Source organism: Schistocerca serialis, chromosome 4 (genome assembly GCF_023864345.2).
Source record: "Schistocerca serialis cubense isolate TAMUIC-IGC-003099 chromosome 4, iqSchSeri2.2, whole genome shotgun sequence".
In the NCBI taxonomy this organism is placed as follows: Eukaryota; Metazoa; Arthropoda; class Insecta; order Orthoptera; family Acrididae; genus Schistocerca; species Schistocerca serialis.
This window is the reverse complement of record NC_064641.1, coordinates 723,193,836-723,217,491: the sequence shown is the minus strand read 5'-3', so window position 1 is coordinate 723,217,491 and position 23,656 is coordinate 723,193,836.

Below are 23,656 nucleotides of genomic sequence, written 5' to 3'. Positions count from 1 at the left end.
CCCACCGATACTACATAGGTCACTGACAACATCACATTTACAAGTTTAACTCTTTGGAGTCATTGTTTAGAGGAACATATTTCACAATAGAGCTCACTTACGACCTGCAAAAGTACTCTCACAATAAACTGAAAATAACCACACTATACGAACTCGAGCTCACATAAGAGAACTGGACAGGAAATACTGCGGAGGTACACTGTTGATCCAAAATTGTTACGACCGTCTGCTTAAAAGCTTGTTTGTCCGTCTGTGCAACAAAATGCATCACTGATTCTGTGCATCAGGGATCCGACAGATTGTTGGGACGTTTGTAGAGGTATGTGGCATTAGATGTCTACGCACAGGTCATGTAATTCGTTTAAATAACGGGCCGCTGGTTTGCGCACGCGATGATGGCGCCCGATAGCGACGCAGATGGGCTCAATAGGATTTACATCAAGCGAATTTCATCGCACAAACATCACCGTGAGTTCACTATAATGCTCCTCAAATCACTGTACACGGTTCTGGCTCCGAGACACGGGCAGTTATATTGCTCAAAGATGACATCGCTGTCGTGGAAGACATCAAGCAGGAAGGGATGCAGGCGGTTCGCAGCTGTCAGCGTGTCTTTGATTACTATCGCAGGTCCCATGCAAGCGCATGAGAATGTCTCCCGTAGCATAATACTGCCCCCACCAGTTTGCGTCTGTAGCGCGCTGCACATTTCGAGCCGTGGTTTAGCTCGATGACGGCGTTTTTGGAGACGTCCATCGACCTAGTGTAGCAAAAATTTGATTCATGCGAAAAGCCGACACGTTTCCATTGATCGACGATCGAATCCCGATGTGCTCGTGCCCGTTGCCATCGTAAGTGACGATGTCGTTGAGTCATCAAGTGAACACGTGGGGGTGGTCTGCTGCGGAGCTCCACGTACAACAATGTACGATGAACGGTACGTTCCGAAACAGCTGTGCGTGCACCAGCATTGTGCTCTTGCGGCAGAGATGCCACAGATCACCATCTATCCTACTTTACAGAGCAGACAAGCCTCCGAACCTCACCAGTGAAGAGTCGAGGACGTCCAACCATTTAGAGCCTAGTGGTAGTTTCGCTGTCCCTTAACCTCTTTTTGTAGATGCTCACGGTAGTAGCAGCTTTGTCATTTTCACGATACTCGTTCACGGGCTTTGCGTAATTATAATGCGCCCTTTGTCAGTGTTGTTTATCTCATTGGATTTTCCCTTTTGCTGCCCTTATCTTGATGCCCCTCCATGTCTTCTCTGCTTACACGCTTTTGTTACCGAGTCACGTGGCAGCAACGCCACCATGCGGCATCCAACGTCGCCCTGTAGACTGGTGATAATGAAATCCGAGCAGCGCTCTTGGTGGGGTGGATTGCCTTTCTCGGAACAAGGCTACAGTTTTGCAGGATGATCAACAATCAGTTTCCACTCTAGCAGTGTAGAACGGTATTCAGAGATTTACGCAGATTCTATCCATACGCGTTACTTGCGTTAGGATTATTAGTATACATCTGCAAACCATGTAGCGTTAACGCATTCTGTGGGAAATAAAATCCACACCCCTTCCCAGGCATGTCTGTATAACTTACTGAAATACCTTGTAGTTGTTTCTTCTGACATATTGAGATAGACAGGGTAGGGATCAACTGCTCGACTTTCATTTTGCAGATCTATGAAGGACGGAAGTCAATGAACACAATCCGGTGACTTACCAACCCTCATGCTTTTCTGCTCTTCACATCCTACCCACTCCCCCCCCCCCCCCCTCCATTCACCGTGTCACATCCCCAGAACGCTATTTATCCCGTAACACGGCTCTGCTGCACTTACTCATGGTACACATTTTAGTATTTGATTTAACCTAGTTCATTCGAAGATAACCATTAATTTTACACTATTAAAATAGTACTTTAATAATTTGCCATTTTACCATGCACTGCACTGCAGAAACTGTTAATCTTAGAGAAAAAATTAATAGGACTTGATTTGTAGGGAATTTAATGCACCAGTTTTATACTACGAAACATTTTCGCTAGAAGCCGCGGTTTTGGAGTTTTTCGAGAAAATCAAGAGTGATCCTTAACCCCCCCCCCATTCCCCGCCATCCTTCGCTCACACTTCACCGGTCAGGACTGCCAGTATGTTGATTAAGACACTCTAGCATTGTGCAAAAATTTGCGACTACACAATTTCTTCACTAATTTTCCTTCTTTTACTGGACTAGTGACAGGACGACCCACAGAGATCAAAATATTGAGCCGACCGATGTGACCGAGCGGTTCTAGGCGCTTCAGTCTGGAACCGCGCGACCGCTACTTTCGCAGGTTCGAATCCTGCCTCGGGCATGGATGTGTGTGATGTCCTTAGGTTAGTTACGATTAAGTAGTTCTGAGTTCCAGGGGACTGATGACCTCAGGTGTTAAGTCCCATAGTGCGCAGAGCCGTTTGAACCAAAATATTGAAACACATTTAATAAATCATTATGCCCAATTTGTGTAAATGCTACTATCTGATGAAGACATTTGCACAGAATGGGAAGCTATGCCATACAGCATGTGAGAACGCTGATGATCGCCCCTGTGAGAATTATTCCAATGGCCGTTAACTTCCGTGGTGGTAAAATACGGCTTCACTGGTGAGATTATTGGGTACATACGTGTCTGATGTGAATGTGGCAATAATCTACTATACGAAATACCTCTGTTGTTGATTATATTATTGTGTTGACGATGGTTGATGTACACCGAAGAATACGAAGGAAGGGAAGCGACGGGTATGATTTTCGAGACTCACTAAACACGACCCAACTGAGGGCTTAGACCCAACTGACAGCCTGTTACCCAGCGATATGTGACCGTGTACAAAGTGCGTTGAAACAGAAACGCTAAAATAAGCGTGCAAGAAAGTATTCTTGCTCCACGACAATGCTCATGCTTACCTACATTCAGTGATACGGATTCGAAATCCTTCTCTACCAATACGGTTAATGATTTTGTCCTCATGTGACTTTTTGTGTAATCTAATTGCACGGAAAGCCCAAGTGGAAATAATAAAACTGGAATGTCAAACAGGGTAACTTCGTGTTAAGAACGGGGTTTCTGGGGTTGCAATTAAACACCACAATCAATGGAAAAATTTTATGAAATATGTATACATCGAGTTTTCAACGAATGGTCTGATTGACAACGATACTGATGCTATTTCGGAGGTAAGATATTGATACCTCAATACATCAGACCTACCATATACAGGAAACATTGATTCTCATTTTTTAACTTTTTATTTGCAAATACGAAAATGTTATTTAAATTTGTTCTACGACAAATTTGTTGATATTGATTTAAATGCAATTTTTGTCGAGAAATTTGTTTACTTTTTATAAGGAAACATTTTATCAGCATCATTATTTCCTGAAATTCAGAATATTCATAGTGATGGATAATAACATTAAACTTACAATTATCATGGATATTAAGGGAAAGGTAGTTCTTCTTTGTAAAACACCAACATTAATATTTTTATAATTTTATCCCTTAGAAGTGGTTGGTGAAAGCATGCGACTGAAAAACAGCGTTTTTTTGTTATAAAATAACATTTGCTGCTACCAGTAATAAATACTTTTAAAATATTTTCTGCGTGTCACGTCGTACAGAAAAGAAATAAAGAAAAATCGTAGCTGGCAGCAGTAAATGCTATTCTCTAACAAAAGAAACGAGCATTAACATCGGTTAAAATTTTCCTTAGCGTCTTAGTTTTATATAGACTAAACTGAATGGTCTTAAATATTAAGAAAAAATTTAGTGTCCAAATCTAGGTTGACTCTCAAAGAATTTTAAGATAAATATTCATGTGATACTCTTTTAAAACGGATTTTTTTTTTTGTCACTACCGGAAGACCATTTTTCTCGTTTGCGAAAGTTCTAGTTACGCAATTTTTGAGCAAATATCACGATTTAAATTAACAAGTGTAAATTATTTATCCCTATATTTATGAGTTAGTCTAGTAAAAGCAGGAGACTGCAGCACAGCATACTTCTTTTTTTCCGTGATGCTGCCAGCTTTAGCAAACAGCTTCTCACCAGCGACAGAAATTGCAGCAAAGCTAGTACTGTCCTACTAAAATGTAAAACTATTAGCTAACCTTTTTTGAAATCGTTTTAGATCTCTTGAGTCAAGCTGAACAGGGTGGGACAAAGAGGTACCTATTTTCTTGTTTGTCTTCATTGAGACCGGACTGTGATGTTATTATACATCCGAAACGACTATTTCAGTCTATGACATCGATGATGATGCTCTTTCTGCTTGCGGTGCAACAGGTTTCTTAATCTGTCCAGAGGTTCTTGACGATTAATTTTTAGTAAAAAATCTAATGAGAGCGCAATACTGTGTCTGCTTACCAACCCTACATCCCCACCAAAATTCCTTCACAAGAGAAGCTATCATGTTCGTGACTACGCTTACTTTTTCAGAGCATTCATTTTTTAACTGGAGGACACAATTTAATATTGGAATTTCCAAAATAGATGTGACGTAGGTTTCTTCTGATTGCTGTAGCACTTTCCAATTCCATGACAACCTTCAGTGGCGGGGACTCAAATCTATAAATAAGAATGCTGCCGGCAGTATTTGACAAAACCAAAAAAAGTCTTGTCGAGTAGAATGTCGCGGTCCAACGCATCCTCACGACGTACATCATTGAAATTGTTCTCGTTTTTTTCTCTTGTCTCAAATGATTATTGGAATTTACTTATAAGTCTTACGTAGACAAGAATGGTATTAGAAAACTTAACGAACTATCGTTTTGTTAAGATTGTTTCACAAGATATTAGGTATACCGTGATACTTCCCATAGAAGTAGATAGAAAATAGATCTGTGGAACTAGTCGATGTTGACGAAATATGACACACATTACTGATTTATTAATATCGACATTATTCATAGATAATATCGATTTTTTCTTTATTTAGATAAATATTTTTTCGAATCATCACAGTTGTTCAACTCGCACGCCGAAGAAACAGTGAGAAATTAAAGAAATTTTCGGAAGAATATTAGAAACGTAGAGGGCACTAATACCGACGCAAACGTTTGCAGACGTTACACAGATTCTGATCCGATGTAAGAAAAACTTAGACGATATTCTGGTTGATGAGGGTGTGTTAACGATACTGAAAGCAACACTAAGGAGACGAAGAATATTAGAAAGGAGAATAACGGTTTGCATAACGTCAATTTAGGGAAAAACGCCGGGGCAGAAGAAGTGAAAGAATTCTTCTATTTAGGAAGTGAGGCTGTGTGGCCGAAGCAAGAAAGTCATCGGAAGTAATTTGACACATCCGAAGAGGTGAAGACAGCTTTCTTCAGTAAAGGAGCTCTACACCTATCAGAGATTAATTTGGATGTAGAAGGAAGTTCCTGAAAGTATACGACTGCAACACAGCTTAGTGTGAAAGTGGGAGGTGGACCATTAGAAACACAGAGAGGAAGGAACTGGAAGCATTTAAAATGTGGTGCTATCGAAAAATGTTAACAATTAAGTGGACAGATGAAGTACCAAATGATAAATATCTGATGAAAATACTAAAAACAATGGAAGGTGAAATGTCTGTGGAAAATCTATGCTAGAAAGGAAAAGATTGGTTGCGCAACTACTACGCAGCCAGAAATAGCTAACTTAAAGCGGGAAATAAGAGTAGAGGAGAAAGGTAGTAGGGGCAGACAGAGGCAACGTTATAGAACATGTTTGATGGGTGCTTAAGCAGAGACGAAAAAATTAGGAAGAGATGGGGATCTCCACTACAAGGTAGAATTTTCCCCGAATGAACTGGTCGTATGTTCTGTACGTGCGGTGGTTATAACAGATTTAGTTTCTGAGGGGCAGCTGGAATTCCGCAGTACAAAATGCAGAGGAGTTTTACTGAAGATTATTTACGAAAGTAAACGCACCATTTAAAAAAGGTAATCTATTTGCTATTTTTTGGCGAGACTTGCCAGTTTACTCCAGCAATGCTGCCAGGTTTCGGTTGAAGGATGGCATGGTTCTTCTAAGGCTAGGTTATTCGAAGAAATATTTTTATTTTTCACAGTTAGCCAATATGGACCCTATGGTCACGATCACTTGTCATGTTCATAGCATAATATAGACCATACAAGCGAAAGCAGGTCGTATATGCAGTCATAAATAAAAACGAAAATGTCTAGACAGGTCCGAAAGCCTTCTTGGTCCTACTAAATACAGATCGCTTTACGACATGTAGTAGCAGGTAAAAAGCTCACACCTGTCACCAAATGAATCGATCTTTTTTGAAAGGGCCGAAGTCCAATAAACATAGTTTAGAGGAAAGTTGAAAATGCTGTTCTGTTTTCCAAAATCTCAATTACGACATATTTTGTCACTCTCTCTCAAGGATTAATCTTATTAAGTACTGGAAGTGTATTATAAAAATATGGTCACCTAAATTCCAGAAAGAAAGGTTCAATTTTTAACATTTTACTCTTGTGAAAGCAACATAAACTTATTTAAAACAAAAAATAACGATAATTTAATCATTAATTCAATTCTCTTACGCCAGCAGAACACATTATTTATCTCTTTTTCACTCATAACCATCGTTTTCACTATCTTTTTGCTCATCTGTAGCCCAAAACAAGTTAGTATCTTCGCAGAATGCTTGGTGTTCTGTAGGTATCTGCTGAATGAGTTTTTTTAATATCTTGACTTTCACTTCTTTGATAACAACTTTCCTCAGAGGACAAGTAGGAACTTTTGACAGTACTGGATCACGCTGACAACGAGAGTTGGCATGTCTAATAGTATGCTGCAACGAACCATCAGCGTACGTCAGAGCTACCATACAGCCTCCGGTGTCTGGCATGTGAATGAAATGGCGAAATGATTGAATGAGAAACTGAGCCTTATTCTCTCGAGGCAATGACATTTGGCAGTTTCTTCATAAATGCAGTTTTTCTCATATTAGTCCAATCAAGGAGTCCTGTTATCTCTGTCTGCTGTTGCATCTTTTGTTTTTGTACTGCTGCTAACAAACTGTTCTGTTACTTTACGAATAGTGTACAAACAACCACTCATTTTCAAGACTTTCTTAACCATGTTGATGTCCTTGTCAAAGGTGGATAAGAATGACCACGTATAGCCAATGAATGTAAAATTCTCCTGAATCGTTATGCATTCGTCAATTCTAATAAGAATCTAATGAGAGGGAGGCTTTTATTCTGGCTCCCGCTATTACCCTAGAATATTGGTAGTACTTCTGTCCCTGCTGCCATATCTTGTAAGAAATCTAACAAGAAAGAAGAAACTCTAGCAGGGCTTTTCCCAGCAAACCCCTTGTGAAGCAGATGAGTAGTAGTCTCCTTGATGTCACGAATACCAGATAGATTCACTGTTTGTAGCCACAAACAATGCAGTTCTTGAACTGGAGATACAGACTGCTGAATACTCCGCGTATAATCTACTGCAGTTGTTAAGTTATTGCGATGTTTATTTCCGTATTAACTTTCCATTTTCATAGTAGAACATAACCGATTTTTTTTAATAAACACACCACCATTTGACTGTACTGTTGCGTATTTAATTATGACCCGGGTTGCGGCCTTTTATGCTATTCTCAAGCGACTGAGTTTATGTCATTAACGTATAATGTAGGCTATCAAGCTCAAAATCGGTCAAATATTAAGAAAAATATGTTTATAAATTAATTTATGACCAATTTCGAGCTTGATGTCCTGCATTATATGTTAATGACATAAACACAGTCACATGAAAACGGTATAAAAGGCAGAAACCTGGGTCGTAATTAAATATACAACAATATAGTCAGGTGGCGGTGTGGTCATTTAAAAGTTATTGTATGACTGTTGCTAAGCAACATCAAAAACCGATTATTTCCTCTTAAGTGAATTCTATTTTCTGCAGTTGAACATCGTTTGTTTATATCAATGAGATTGACGATTTTCAGGTCCTGTTTCAGGTGTTGACTTGTGCAAGAGGAATTTACTTATAGCCGGTCAAGCGATGGTTTCAAACACTCTTTTAAAAATTGTAAAATTGGGAAGTAATGGATGTTTGTGCTGGAACATCTCATACACAACCCTTACATGTAATTTGACATTCAGATAATTTAACATAGAGACGCATTTAACGGCTTGCTTCATCTCTGACTCTTTTTGGGCATAAGTGCATACCATTTTCTCTAGTTAACTTTTGCTGCAATACTCAACTGCCTGATGCTTTTTAGATGTTCTTTAGCTACAGAAAGTATTCATGAAAACACCCTGAAGCACACCTCCTGCCGCTGATAATCATCGATCAAAACATAGTACTAGGATGCTTCACTGTTCATTCTCGTAGTTTCTTCTTTTCCATTGTCTGTGGTGTTGAGTTTCATGTCTGTCAGTGAGGTCCTGTATGAAGATAATCTTGTTTGTCATCTATATGTACCTCGTATTTCATGCAAGCGAGTGAGAATTTTGAGCCACTGAATCTCTGGTACCATTTCAAAACATTATCGTTTCGACATGTAATAATAGAAGTTAGGTTAGGATAGTAAACTGTATGGTACATTTTACGGGAGCAAGAAAATAGCGACAGGGATGTTAACAAATTTCAAACGTGTTTTATATTGACAGAGTTTAATTGTAGTTGGTCACACATTAAGTGTATTACACTTACCTACGTGCTTTGTCACTCCACTGACACTTCCTTTTGTGTATGACTGACGTAACTTCGTGTTTTAAGTATAGCAAATTTAATTACATGATTCCTGCCACATTCTTAATTATTTTCTCACGTTCTTGAATAATTATTTTTGTCTACTTCTTGATTCACCGACCTGCTTAATTTTGTATTTCAGCTTATTAATAAAGGAACATACACTCTAATAGTCAAAACGTTGTCAATGTGTAAACTTCCTATTGTATCGATATAATTCAAAGAACAGAAGCAGGACTACCAATATATTTTTAACAAATAGGCTATGGTCCTGAACTGACGACACTGTACAAAAAGGTAAAAAAAAAGAACTGATTATCTTGACATTGACTTTACTCAGAATATCAGTGGTACTGAGGTTCTATCTTGTATAACGGTATATCAGCCGCAATAGGAACCATTTCATATCCAAACTTATTTTCGGAAAAAAAGTGAACAGAAGACCTATTGGAAAGAAACGATTCAAATGGTATAGACAATACAGTTCCGTTTCCCAGTACCTGTGTAAGTTTAAATGGCTTGACGTTAGGCTGTCATCCGCGTATTCCCATGCAACACTCAGGCTTTGAAACACACTTTATAAACTCGTAAGGAAATGGACTACTGTGTAGATTTGTGAAATTCTACATCAAAGAGGGAACTGATTAATGCTGCTGAATTTCCTTGCTAGAGGGTATTTGTTGCACATGATTATTACAACCATTGTAAATGTCTATATTTTAATGACGGTACAATTAAATTAAGAGCATGCATAAAAATGTAGACGGTACTTCAACGACAGCCATTAACATACAAGTCGATTCTCACATGGAGATTAATTAAACAGTTTCTTCAGTAAATTGTACCGAAGGCATTCCTTCCAATAAGATCAATAAGATGTGTACAAAAATATTGTCACTGTACTACCACCAGAACACTTGAAGAACGCCACCTCTCCACGTGGTCTGTGATAAACAGTGACTGACTGTTGTGTACTCCGTGACTACTTCCATGTTTCAGGTCAACACTGACATGAACGGACCGGCTCTGAGTCACGAGGCTATTCCTTATTTTTTGGAATGGAGGACACAAAACTGAATTAAAAGTTACACTGCAATTAATACACATTGCGTGTATTAGGTTGTAACCAGATTCAGATTTCCATGTAGTCAGTATGGTTTAGCTTTTACGTTCTTTCCCCTAATTAAAAATAATAATACGGAATAGTTCCCTAGAGCTGTTATGGCAGACTGATATAGAAACTCATGACGTCAGTGTTTAGAGGTCGATCAGTGTTGAGTATTCTTCGTTTATAGCCTTACTGCACAACGAGAATCAAGCTAGCCAATGTAATAAATCCATATCAAGTGTCCACCAAAGTGCTAAAGGTCGTAATTCAATGAAAATTTCGTTCAGTACCATGAGTTTGTCAACAGTTTAGATTAGGAGATGCTATTATTGATTCAGTCTTTTTGCGTATTTAATTACTTGTAGACTAGAGCGCGCTCTAGCTGCTTCAATAGCTTCGAGTATTTGATCAATTGCTAGTGACTCATTACAAATATACACCACAATGCCGCCAAACATCTTATGTAATTAAATTAAGTGTTGCGTCAGAAGCATTAGATGAACAGCTGAGCCTGGGCACGACCGAAACTGTACCGAATGTGAAGCACGGAATGTAGAAGAGTCTCAATCTTGGAAAATTCGCTCAGAATCCTATGTTAATAACTTCGCTGAAACTATAAAGCAAAAGATTGTAAAATGTGTTTAATCCTACCTCTTCATTAGCTAATTCAAAAAGAAGACAGATGAGAACAAACGAAGATAATATGAGTGGAGCCTTTAATATCTTACACATTATTCTCGACGCAGTGCTGAAAATACGAACGATTCATGTAAATTTGTTTGTTTGATATTGATTCCGACGTAGATTAGTGTATCATGATTTTAACAAATAACTCTCATTACGACGTGGTCTTAGTAACGAGAATTATCTGTATCATCCTAATTGTTCTACTGGAATTGGAGACGAGGTCGAACGTTGTTTATCTGGGTCAGGAGCTTATCTTGTGTAAGTCAGGCGTACTTTGTTTCCTTTTGTTTCGCTAGCTTTTGGAATCAGATAAATACTATCGCTGCGTGTGCAACCGGTTCTGACATTTCCGTCCGTTGTTCAGTAGGAGGTATTTTAATCTCTGGAAGATCACAGTCACATTCGTTTCCAGTATTTACAGGCGGGTATGAAGTCTACCTCTGTAGCCTAGGACGATAATATCAATTACTGCAGCTGCTCTTCATCCAGAGTTAGACGTGTACAACACTGGTAGTGTGGAAAAAATAATTGCTCGGTAGAACTTAATCGACAAGTAGGGCAAAAGGGGATTGAGCACCAGTCTTCTGGTTTGAAATCGCAAAGGAATCTCATATTGCTGTGTCCACCCATTGGGACGACTTAGCTTGGCTTTAGCGTTGCTCCAGAGGAGAAGGCTATATGCTGAGATCGAATTTCGCACTTTCTGAGTCCCATAAGAAAATGAAAACACAATGAACCCAATACTCACCACTTGCTCATCCCTTTCGCATACGGTATATTAAAAGGTCAGTTAGAATATAAAACATGATGTCGGCATCAGAACGTTAAAATTAAGAAAAATGTCCAACTAGATCACACATAAGTGCCGAGCCCATCACCTATAAGATACCATTTGTAAGTATCGTAAACATTTGTCAAAACACTCTTCTTGCGTAAGATCAAAAATTTTTGGGAGCATTTCAAACTGAGCGCAGATGACTTGGTATGCTGAGATTAAAGTATTTTTGTTTCCTTTGAACAGAAATTTGTTTCCAACATTGGATAATACTCGTATACAACCATTGCGACGAACAAAGTTTCAGCAGGCGCATTGTTCCTGTACAAGAGCACAGCTTTGCTGCTTTGATAGTGATCATGCTCGCTTCTGCTTCGAATAACTGAGAACACTAAGAATTTAACTAAATGAAAAAGGTCGCCGTTTTACTCTTTCCATAATAATAAAGCATGATGATTCCTTGCAACACGCAAAGAACTTTCTCTTAGTTTCTGAAGACAACAAAACTGCCCTCCCTGCGAAATTTTAATTCACCAGCGTGTGCCATTTTGTCTCCATTTTATAACTATTTCCACCTAATCTACATTTACTTAGCGAACTCAGAAGACCTCACAATAGTACTAGGATTTTTGTTAAACTAATTTAGAAATTTTTCCTTGAAGCGTTTGAGATCTGGTATCAGCCACGCAAATATAATGCTGGCAGCTACTGTGTGCAAAACGCCATTCCTAACTCTGAAAGTGATGATCTATCATGACAATTATCGAATTTCATCAGCCATTTCTTTAAAAGAAAAGCCAATCCGGCGCACAAATCAAGTGGTTTTAGGACCATATCCAAATCCATTCATCCAGTAAGAAACGGTCTTCGAAGGTGGAACAAAATCTCTATGAACTTCCCTCAACTTAGGCTGCATATCGACCGTGGTTAACGTTTTTAAACAGAAGTGTTCTGTCACTGAATGATGTTTGTGTGTACCTATTTCTACGAAACGTGTAGCACAAATCAAATAAAGTAGTCCCTAAGAAAGAAATGTGCGCTGCACGTATTTGAAAGTTCACCAGCAACGTTGTCACAAACGTGCTTTCAGTCAGTTCGCCTTATAATGTTTGCCGCTTCTAATGGAGCAGAAGCTTGTATTCTTTCCCTTATAGCCTTTCCAATACTGTTGTCACTTGTTATTAGGGCTCTCAAGTAGTTAAAAGAGGACACTCCAATGAAGCATTTCCCATTGATGTTTAGGTTTTTAGAGGTTCTTCTGGCCTCAGATTGTGACATTACCATATATTTTGTTTTGTTTTCATTTACTATGAGGCCAATTTTTAAGGCTTCTGTTTCCATTGTCCGGTATGTTTCTAGGAGTGTGTTGGCGTTTCTTCCTACTATAGCAATGTCATCAGCGTATTCACATATCTGGCTAGTTTTCATAAATATGGTGCCTCTTCTGTTGATTTTATTTACTACACTATACAGGGCTATATTGAATAGGGCAGTGCAGAGACTATCCCCTTGCTTCACACCTTTATTAAAGTCAAAGCTTTCACTTGTTCTGCTAAGGAACTTTACTTTTGCTCTTGTCTCTGTCATTGTCATACCAACTTCTTTCAGTACTCTATATAGTTCTTGCCGATTTATGCTGTCAAAGGCTTGTTTGAAATCGATGAATAGGAAATGCAGATCTATATCATATTCATAGAACTTATCATAAATATTTGGTCAGTTGTTCCTCTGCCTGATATTCCCCTAGTATGCCTTCTGCACACTTCTGTATCCTTTCGTTTAATAGAAAACTAAGTTACCGACCACAATATCGAATACTTCAGTCTGTCTGAAAAACGCGTGGTTAGGAATCCATGATGAACTGAAGATCCTCTTTCCCCGGCAAATTTACTACTGCTAAGTTAGGAACATGCTCGTCACCGAACTGACGTCCATTTGAAAGACCTGATCTGACCCTTAGGTTACACCGAATTATTATCACTGAAACAGATAATTTTCACATCTGCCGACACATAATACAAGCTTCAGATGTAGGCCAAGAGTGCTGGTTTTACTCAAGACATGATTTACTGTTTGAGTAAGGCCTGTTTCATACGGAAGCACACAAATTCACCCTAGTTCTGTTTTTTCATACACATTTTGTTGAACTTTGAGAAAATAAATGCGCCTGTGATTCTTGAATCGTAATATTGCAACTTATTGCCATTATAATATAAACGCGCCACTAATCTTATTTCTTTGACTTACGGTTCACGTTTTTATTTCAGATTGTGGTTTCGTACGAAGTACTTGATTTCTGTGGTGGGGACAAGGCATTAAGAGGTGACCTCCAGACACTGACAGAAGCTGAAAATGTATCGCTACAGCCGCTCACAAAGTGGTGGCTGGATGGTGTAACTCATTAAGACGCCGATGACTCCAAGAAAATTTAAAACATTTACCTGTGCCTTTACGATGGACAATTGGGTTTTTCCAATTTTTCACAGAGTTGCTGTTGATATAATGAAAATTTAATTTAGTGATGCACGCTTGTTGCAGAACAGCGTATGTTAATCAGAGGTATACCCAGAAAAGGCCAAGAAGCGGCAGCTGCATTCGCTCACCACTCTCCCCTCTCTGGCTCAACTCACATGAGATCCCGCTAATATAGGTTTCAACAAATCCAAAATATGTAACGGACACTGGTACAGAGGTATCTCTCTTGATATCTCAGAACTATTTCACCATTCACCTCTTCTCTCCTTGTTGCTGAAGACCCGAGATGGATCTCAGTTCTAAATGCTTCACTCTTCGTACCTTCAAGACCCTTTGCTATTGTTTTCTCGTTCAGCTACGCAGTCTCACAATATCTTAATATAGAAATTACTCGCGCTGATCTCGACGTTAGTTACCCAAGAGTAAGATAATACATTCAAATACCATACAAACTACTGTTCCAGATTAAGCAAGTTTGGGAAAGCAGGTGTCTATAATAAATTGTAGTATTACATTGTCCGCATCTCGTGGTTTTTCGGTAGCGTTCTCGCTTCCCGCGCACTGGGTCCTGGGTTCGATTCCTGGCGAGGTCTGGGATTTTTTTCTACCTCTAGCTAACTGCGTGTTGTTGTGTTGTCTTCATCATCACTATTCATCCCCATTGCGGTCAGAGGAAGGCTATGGCAAACCACCTCCGCAAGAACCTTGCTAGTACTGCGGTGCGGGTCACCCGCATCGTCCCCTACGCTCCTCGGAGTATCGGACATCATCATTACATTGTCTGGTCAACTTAAAGTGAACATCTGTTAAAAAGCTGAATAACCATCTTTCGCAGCATCGACCGCTGCAAGACGTCACCACAGTTCTGGGAGGTACAAACAGGAGCCATGCCGACTCTAGTGTCACGGTCACGTTGATGATCAGTGGCGTGCGCAGTACGACCAAGGTGGTCCCACAGATTGGCGACAGGGCTTGAATCTGGAGTGTGTGATGGCCAGAGGAGTACGGTAAACTTATCCTGGTGCTCTTCGAACATTGCACGTATACTGCGAGATGTGTGACACGTTGCATTGTACTGCTGGTGGATATCATAGAACTGAGGAAACCCAAATTGCATGTAGGTGTGGACTTGGTCCCCAACGATAGATGCACACTTGTGTCGGTTCATTGTGCTTTCCAGAATGTCGAGATCGCCTAGGAAATGCCATGTAAACATTCCCTCGATCATAGCGCTCACTCCTCCAGCCTCTGCCCTTCCGACGATTGTTGCAAGGGTCGTACTGATGGAGCTGAACAGTCGTTGAGGAGAGACAGTTAGTAGCTGCTTGACTCATCTGGGTAGTCAGTTGCCCATCAGTTGCACGTCCATTCACCCGATACATCTCTGCCGCCGTCGTTCACCTCCATCTATGGCCCATGCGAGCACCACAGCTACCACACTGACGTTTTTGGATAGCGCCATTTTTCAATTCATGGTATACTTTAACGGCGACGGCACGTGAACAGATTACAAACTTGTCCGTTTCCGAAATGTGTCCACCCTTGGCCCGAAAACAATGATCATGCCGTTTTGGACGTCACATAATTCGCTCCGATTCCGCGTTATGACAACGACTGCAATGTTTTCCGCAACCGCCCGACTCGCGTTGTATACCCTACACTGATTCTACTGCCACTACTCGTCCGTGAATGATTATTGCACGTTGACATCAAACGTAGGCGGTCGTCACATTAAATGTGACAGGACTGCGTACTATTTTTGAAGACGAATGAACACATGTTATTGAAAGCTTTGAGTTTTATTTTGTAAGAAATTATGTTTCGTTTCCTCCAACGCTCATAAGAAAGTAAACTGAGTCCACGACATCCCATTAAAGGGGGAGCACGAGCTACTTTTGGACAAAAGTAGGAACTACATTGGCCGTTGCGTGGAACTACTCTTACATTTGCCTTGATTAATTTCAAGATAGAACAGGAAACCCACATCTGCATGTTCCTATGGGATTTGAACCCCAACTGAGAATCTGTTGAAAGATATTATTTTTGTGCGGCTCTGCGCGAAGTCCTATAAGGGGTTATCCTTGCCACATTTTCCAGCAGATTCTGTTTAATATAGCATTCTCAATTCTCTAAAAAGTGTTATACAAGCGTGAAGGTTTAGTGAAACGCACGAACCCAATTTCTCTTTTACCGCAAATAATAATAGCGACCAAAGAATCGTGTAGCCTATCACATACATTTGGGGACTCAATAAAAGCATTGTCGACGTACCTGAAGAGGCAGAAATATATAAGTTCTACTAACGTCATGGCGTCCCATTGATTATTCAAGCAGGTTAGAAGGAGCATACCATGTCATCTCACTGTTGGTAGTATTGCCCATTAAACAGGATACAGTCAAAAGGGAACAAATGTTTTAAAAACTTCATCATAACACCATCGAAGTTTACACTTTGCACTGTGTCGGTCCTGCGCTAAAATATAGTATGTTATTGTCAACCACGCCTGGCAAGACATCGGGTAACCGCTCAAGTACGTAGATCTTAGATCACAGTTATACTTCATTTTACGTTCACTTTGTTGTAAAATATAATCAGGACAATACATATCAAAACAACGACCAATGACGATCGGAACTGTCTTACGAGTGAGGATATTTCACCGTCTTTGAAAACTGAGAGAACAGTGGGCAGAGCAGCTCTTAAAACAACATAGAACATCTGCATCATCTAAAAGCCTCGGTTCCCTTTCGCACCTACAGAATTTCTGTGTCTAGAAGGAAATCCAGCAAAAGGCACTTAAAAAAGATGGCTCAAATAGGTAAGAAAATTGAGCTTTTCCTGAGGGAACAACTCGGCTTTTAGTTTAAATAAAAAATAATCACCACCGTCAAGATGTGCCCAAATGTTCATATCAATGACGTTTACGTTCAAAATGCAAACAGTATGTCTTTCCCTTGGTGAACACTTACGAATACTTGCGCTCTGAAGCGCTCAATCAGAAATTTTATTCACTGATGGTTGTATGTTGTCCCAAGAATGGCTTGATGGGATTCTGCAAACTTGTTTACCTTGCGCATGTCTCTTACTGCCTGCACCCTGCATCCACTTCAGCCCTCAAACATTAATGAAGCCTTGGCTTCCCTGCATAAATTTACCTTGTGTAGCAAATCATTATAATGTAATTGAAAGTTAAAAACGTAATCATCCCGCGGAGACTACATCTCTAGCGCATGTAATACTGTTTGTGTGAATTACGTGAATCAACTATTTCAAAAATTGGTGTTCAACTCACTCTTGTTTCTACTCTTGTCTTAACGCAAGTCTTGAACGCTAGTTATCTCTCTCTTGTCGGCCACCGGATGAGAAGATCACGTGCTGTATTTGGTAATGTATTTATTATAAGACGCTGACAACTGCATTCCATTTTATTTAGAGGAAGAATAACAAATATCCTGCTCTAGTAACTAGAAATACGAGTATTTTATGTGATTACAGCATATTCAGTTAGTTGGAAATGGTTGGTGTGGTGACGTCAAGCTCGCCATTAGCGTTCTATCGTTTCCTAACTACTACATACATCATTCGAGCCTGTAGTATATAAATTTAACGAAATCCAATTACAGACGTTATAGTCACACGAAGCTGATTTTTCACATCAACCTTAACAATTGCACGATCAGGTGTCACCAATATCATTGTTTTCCATCCACGACCCATATCTTTGAGAATTATAAAGTTACCTTTAGGAAACACGTGTATGACACAAAAGGCAATCTTATGCCGTATCACAGAGGTAAAAAATTCTTTTCGTTTCTCGTCATTTATGTTGTGACGTGCCCTACAACTCAAGTGCTCAACTTTGAAGTCACATGGTTTCTTTACTATACATTTTGTGGCATACATCGCACCTCCCACACTTCCTTCCGTTACAAAGCGTCGTGACTTGATGACTCGGAGTATGTGCTGTCAACCGATCCCTTGCTGCGTTGTTATGTATTGTCTTATCGATGCGATTCGGTAGCTCTTCGTCAATTAACCGATGCAGTCTCCTAATCTTTAGAATTATTCTTTAGAGCCCCGTTTGCAAAGATTCTGTTCTCTTCTTGTCCGTACTGTTTATTGTCAATAATTCTGTTCCGTATAAACCTGCACAAAAATACCTCCAGAAAAGACTTTCTAAATTTTAAATTTATTTTATATGTTAAAATATTTCTCTTTTTAATCAAAACATAACTCTCTATTGCCAGTCTGCATTTTATATTCCGTTACATCTGCAACAGTCAGTTATTTTGCTAGTCAAATAGCAAAATTCGTCTACTAGTTTCAGTGTGTTATTTCCTAATCTGATAATCTCATTATCGCCTGATTTAACTCGATTCATTCTATTATCTATGTTTTTCCTTTTGCTGATAATGATCCTATAACTTCTTTTCAAGACACTACGAATTCTGTTCGACTGATCTTTCAAGTCCTTTGGCTTCTCTGACAGAATTATATCTTTATCGGCAAATCCTTTAAGTGTTTATTTTTCCTCTCTGTGTATTAATTTGCATTCCAAATTCCTCCTTGGTTTCCTGTAGTGCTTCCACAATGCACAGATTGAAAAATTAGTAGAGGGATGGAGGCGGCGTGTCAGACTACAACCCTGTCTCACTTCCTTCGCAACTACTGCTTCCCGCTGATGTCCGTCGACTGTTGTTACTGCAGGCCAGTTTCTGTACAAGTTGTACATTACCTTTCCGTCCCCGTATTTTCTCCTTATTAGCTTCAGGATTTCAAGGAATGGACTCGAACCACCATTATCAAAAGGTATCCCTAAATCTTCAAATGACAGAAATGTCGGTTTGTCTTTTTTTCAGTATATCCACTAAGGAAAGTTGTGGTATCATTAGATCCCAGTACTGTACATGACCTCAAGATCAGTCTGTTATGCACCTTTCGTATTATGAACAAGGTGTGGCAAAGTAAAACTCTGGCGAAATGTATATTATTTGGCATTTGGTGAGAAAAAGATCAGTGGATAGCGATCAGAATATATGGACGGTTTAGGAAGATGCAGTAACATCACACGTTCGTACAAGTTCATGACGTTCATGAGGTTTTCGATAACGACAACACAGCAAAGACAAGAGAATTCCGTGGCCTCCATGATCACATACCTCTCGCTCGTAAGTTTTACCCCAGAGGCAAGATGAAAGTCAACTCTTCTCAAATACTCGTCATACAGTAGAAGACTTACAAAAGAACAATAATAACACTGACACTTTTGTCTCTCAGGCAGAGTTACTAGGTACGTCTCACAGTTTGATAAATCTTAAACGGCGTCATTTCGACGTGAATGTTGACCATTTCTGTCGTCTTTTCACAGAGTGGTTCTAACATCATTATCTGAGGTAGCCAACTTCGTATCCCATTTTTTAAAGTTCAGTTTTGTTTTGGAAACACTGATAATCCTCACTGCAAGTACGCCTACCACAGACAGATACTTTATCGTCACTATTACACCAACTCCGGGACTGCCGTATTAGAATCCAGAAATGCTGAAATTCTACAACTGGTGCGCCATTTACTTTTTACACCAAGTGTCTTCTGCGGAGGAAATAAAAAGATACGATTACGGAGACCAAAAAGGCAATCCTTTTACGAGGTAAAATAATGAAGTAGACGAAATAAGATTTCTTGTGGAGGGCAGATGACGATTCACATCTGGAATAAGTAGAAATTATGGCACTGAAGTAATAGTTTTTATTTGCCGTCTGAATCGCATTAGTAGCGTGTTTTAGGGAATTCATGTCGCATTTTGCTGTGAACAGATGATGTAGTTCTTCTAGAAAGTATATTAGGACGGAACGAGGTAATGACTACCACACAGAAATATATTGGTAATTTTTTATTTCAGCTGTAGCCTTCCCAGCCGCCAGATTCAATGCTAATTAACTTTACAAGCGGAATATAGCCTTCCTGCGTCACTCGTCTGCAAATAAAGAGCATGTGGACTCTTAGCGCATGATCAAATTGCGCATGAAAAAATAGGCAATTAAATGCGGGTGAAAACTGTATCTATTCATCATATGTTGTGTCGCTTTCAAGAGAGGCATCGATCCCAATTTGAGCGTTTTGAACACTGAATATGAAAAAATTAGTAAATGTGTGGTAAGATCATATGGGACCAAACTGCTTAGGTCATCGGTCTCTAAGCTTACACACTACTTAATCCAACTTAAACTAACTTATGCTAATGACAACACACACACCCATGCCCGAAAAAGGACTCGAACCTCCGGCGGGGGTAGCGGCGAGGACCATAACGTCCAAGACCGCACGGCTATTTCGTGCGGCAACTGAATATTAAAATCTACTATTGAAATTAATAAAAATTACATGAAGTAATATTTACTTAAGAAACTGTTTGCACAATAATCGACAATGTTTTCATTTTCTTCAAAGGACTGATCGTTTTCCAAATAGAGGAGGCATAGATATTGGTCTTTTGCAATGATAGAAGATCATAGTACCATTTGGCAGTGCTTCTTCATAAATCTTTTCGTGGTATGCTCTATGTTTTACACGTTGTGTAATCACTTGTGGCCCAGAACATCTTAAAGAGTTGCAAGCGTAAGAAGTCTGTGTAAAAGATTTCATTTACAGGCGATCACACGCACAATTCTCACAAAACAACACAAGCAGTTAGTGAGTTTACTATCTTTACTATTATCTTAAAAGCGTTTGTAATCCCATGATTCAAAGTTACTATATTTCAGATTTAAGATATTCAGCAGTTTCAAATTTCCCTTACGAGTAAAAGTACTAGAAGAAAAATTCGACGTACTTGTAGTGAGACCCTGTTAGATAAATTTACAGAATCTTTATTCGTGGAAAATTGTGTCACCTTTCTGCTGCCACCATCTGGTAGATGGCGTAAGACAATGACAATTAGGATGAATACTGAGGCACAGTCACATTTCTGTCGTTCGGTATGAGAACGCAATAAGGCCAGCAAACTTTTTTATTTGTGAGAAGTATCCTTCTCCATATACTATGTAGTGGCACTTTAAATGCAGTTTGGTAAATGATCAAAGACTTTTGTGGCAGCATCATTCACCTCTTTCTGTACCAAAATCAGATTTAACCCAAAATATAGAAGGTCATCTTTCATATTTTCTTCTAGTTTTGTAGCTATAATTTTTTGGGTGGGATGAATTATTAATCACAAATTTCATAAGTGAACATATGTAGTGTGACGTTACTGTGAAATCCCTAGTTCCTTAAATAAATTTCTGCAAGGTGATATTGGGTGCACACCTATTATTCTGACGACATGCTTTTGTGCAATTAATACTTTTTCTCTTGACGTAGAATTACTCTAAAATGTGATGCCATATTAAAGCACTGAATGATAACAGGCATAGTCGGCTAATTTACTAATAAGCTTATCACATACTTTACAATAATCCTAATAGCATAAGAAGCTTAACTCATGCATTTCATCAATGTGTTTTTCCCAAGTCAATTTCTCATCAGTTCACACAGCCAGTAGTTTTGAACATGCTATCTTAGTAATAAATTTCTGTTCAAAGTCTATATTTATCAATGGTATTATGCCATTTTCTTTAGAGAACTAGATATTTTGCATTTTCTCAAAATTTAGTGAGAATCCACTTGCAGAGAACAACTTACTAATTTTCTGAAGGACATTGTTTGCAGTTTCCTTAGCTGTTTCTCGTTTGTTGGGTGTGATTACCGTGCTTCTGTCATCGACAAAAAGAGCAAGGTTGGTATCGTCATGAACATAAAGTGGAAAGTCATTACTATATATTAATAACAATACGGTACCCAAGACTGAACTCTGTGCGCCACTGTTGTTGATACATTCCCAGTTAGAGGACTCTGCCGACTTTTGCAGACTATCTTTACTATTAATTTCAACCTTCTGCATTCTTCCAGTTAAATATCAATTAAACCATTCGTGCACTGTCCCACTCATACTTCAGTACTGAAGCTTGTCTAGAAGAACTTCATGATTCACACAGTCAGAAACCTTTGAGAGATCGCAAGAAATTCCACTCGGAGACGTTCGGTTACTCAGAGCATTTAATATTTGACCAATGAAAGCATATGCAGCATTTTCTGTTAAAAGCTTCTCTGTAAAACAAATTGGCATCTTGTTAGTAATTCATTTTTAAAATATGTGAAGCTTCTCTGGAATACGTTACATTTTCAAGAATTTTGGATAAAGCTATTAGAAGTGAAACTGGGTGGTAATTGTTAGCACAGACGTATCCACCTTTTTATGCAATGGTTTAACGATAGCGTATTTCAGTCCTTCTGGAATATTGCCCTGTTTGAGTGAGATATTGCACATGTGGCTGAGACTCCTACTTATCTGTAGGAAACAAGCCTTTAGTACTCTGTTGGAAATACTATCAATTCCATACGAGCTTTTACTTTTGAATGACATTATTTTCCTAATTGTAGTAGGAGAGGTGGGTGAAAATTCAATTTTATGAATTTGCATAGGTATTTTCTCTTCCATACACAACCTTGCATTTTGTAATGCACAGCTGTGCCATATATTCTGTACAACACTTTATAAATGATTATTAAATATACAGGGTGACAATTATTGACCTACATGAAATAAAATTGTCATACATTCTGTACGGTTTCCGTTAAGACGTTCAAACTCCATGTTTGGCCGCGGGGCATGATGGGAAGTAGTATGCGTTATATGATTTGTGTAGCGACGGAGCCCACTTTCATTTGGATGGGTTCGTGAATAAGCAAAGCTGGCACATTTAGGGGACTGAGAATTCGCCTTTCGCGATCGAGCAGTCTCTTCACCCTCAACGTGTGATTGTGTGGTGTGCAGTGTCCAGTCACGGAATATTCGGTGCGATAGTCTTTGATGACATGGTGACCACCGAACGGTGTGTGAAGGTTTTGGAAGAATATTTCATCCCCATTATCCAAAGTGACCCCGATTTCGATGTGGTTCATGCAAGGCGGAGCTCGATCCCATCGAAGTAGGAAAGTGGTTGATGTCCTGGAGGAGCACTTTGGAGGCCGCATTTTGGCTCTAGGGTACCCAGACACCACTGGCATGTGCCTCGATTGGCAGCCATATTCTCCGGATCTGAATACACACTGTTATGATTCTCGTCGTCAGTTGTTATGATGACAGGTGGCCAATGCTAAATAGAAACATATATTGCAGGTTTGACAGTGAAGTCGGTAAGGAGCTGGCTGCATAGTCTGTATCTGCAACGACTGGAATAATTAGTAGTCGTTAGTATTTCGTCTGCGCCACATCATCTCCAATGATGACAGGCATATCGATCATGTGATAAACTAAATCCGAATATCTGTAGAGACGTTTACGAATTGAATGAAGTGTGTGCAAGCAGTAGATTGTAACTAATTTATTTTTTCATATAGTTCAGTAATTGTCACCCTGTATTCTCTACTTCTGTCTCTTTGTTGACAAATTTTTCATTGAGCCTGATAGAAATACAGTCTTCCTGTTCTCTTAGTTGCCCTGTTTCCCATTTAACAATTATTTTACTATCAGAGGTGCTAATCTCAGCCAAAATGCACAGACTTATGAACTTTTTAATAACTTCTCTCAACATAGTGAAGTAGTTTTTATAATGTTTGACTGTTTCTGGACTATAACTCTCCCCTCCAATGTATTTTACCCCAGACTAGCTCCAGCAATTCAACGAGTGTACTACAATAAATATTGTCAAAACCTTTCACTGAACATAGAACTGCTATAATTGTAAATTTGCCACCTATCAGTGTAGGTTCTAAGGTAAGTCATACGGTAAGTGTTGCTACGCCAGAATCTACATTTTTGCGGAACCCAAACTGATA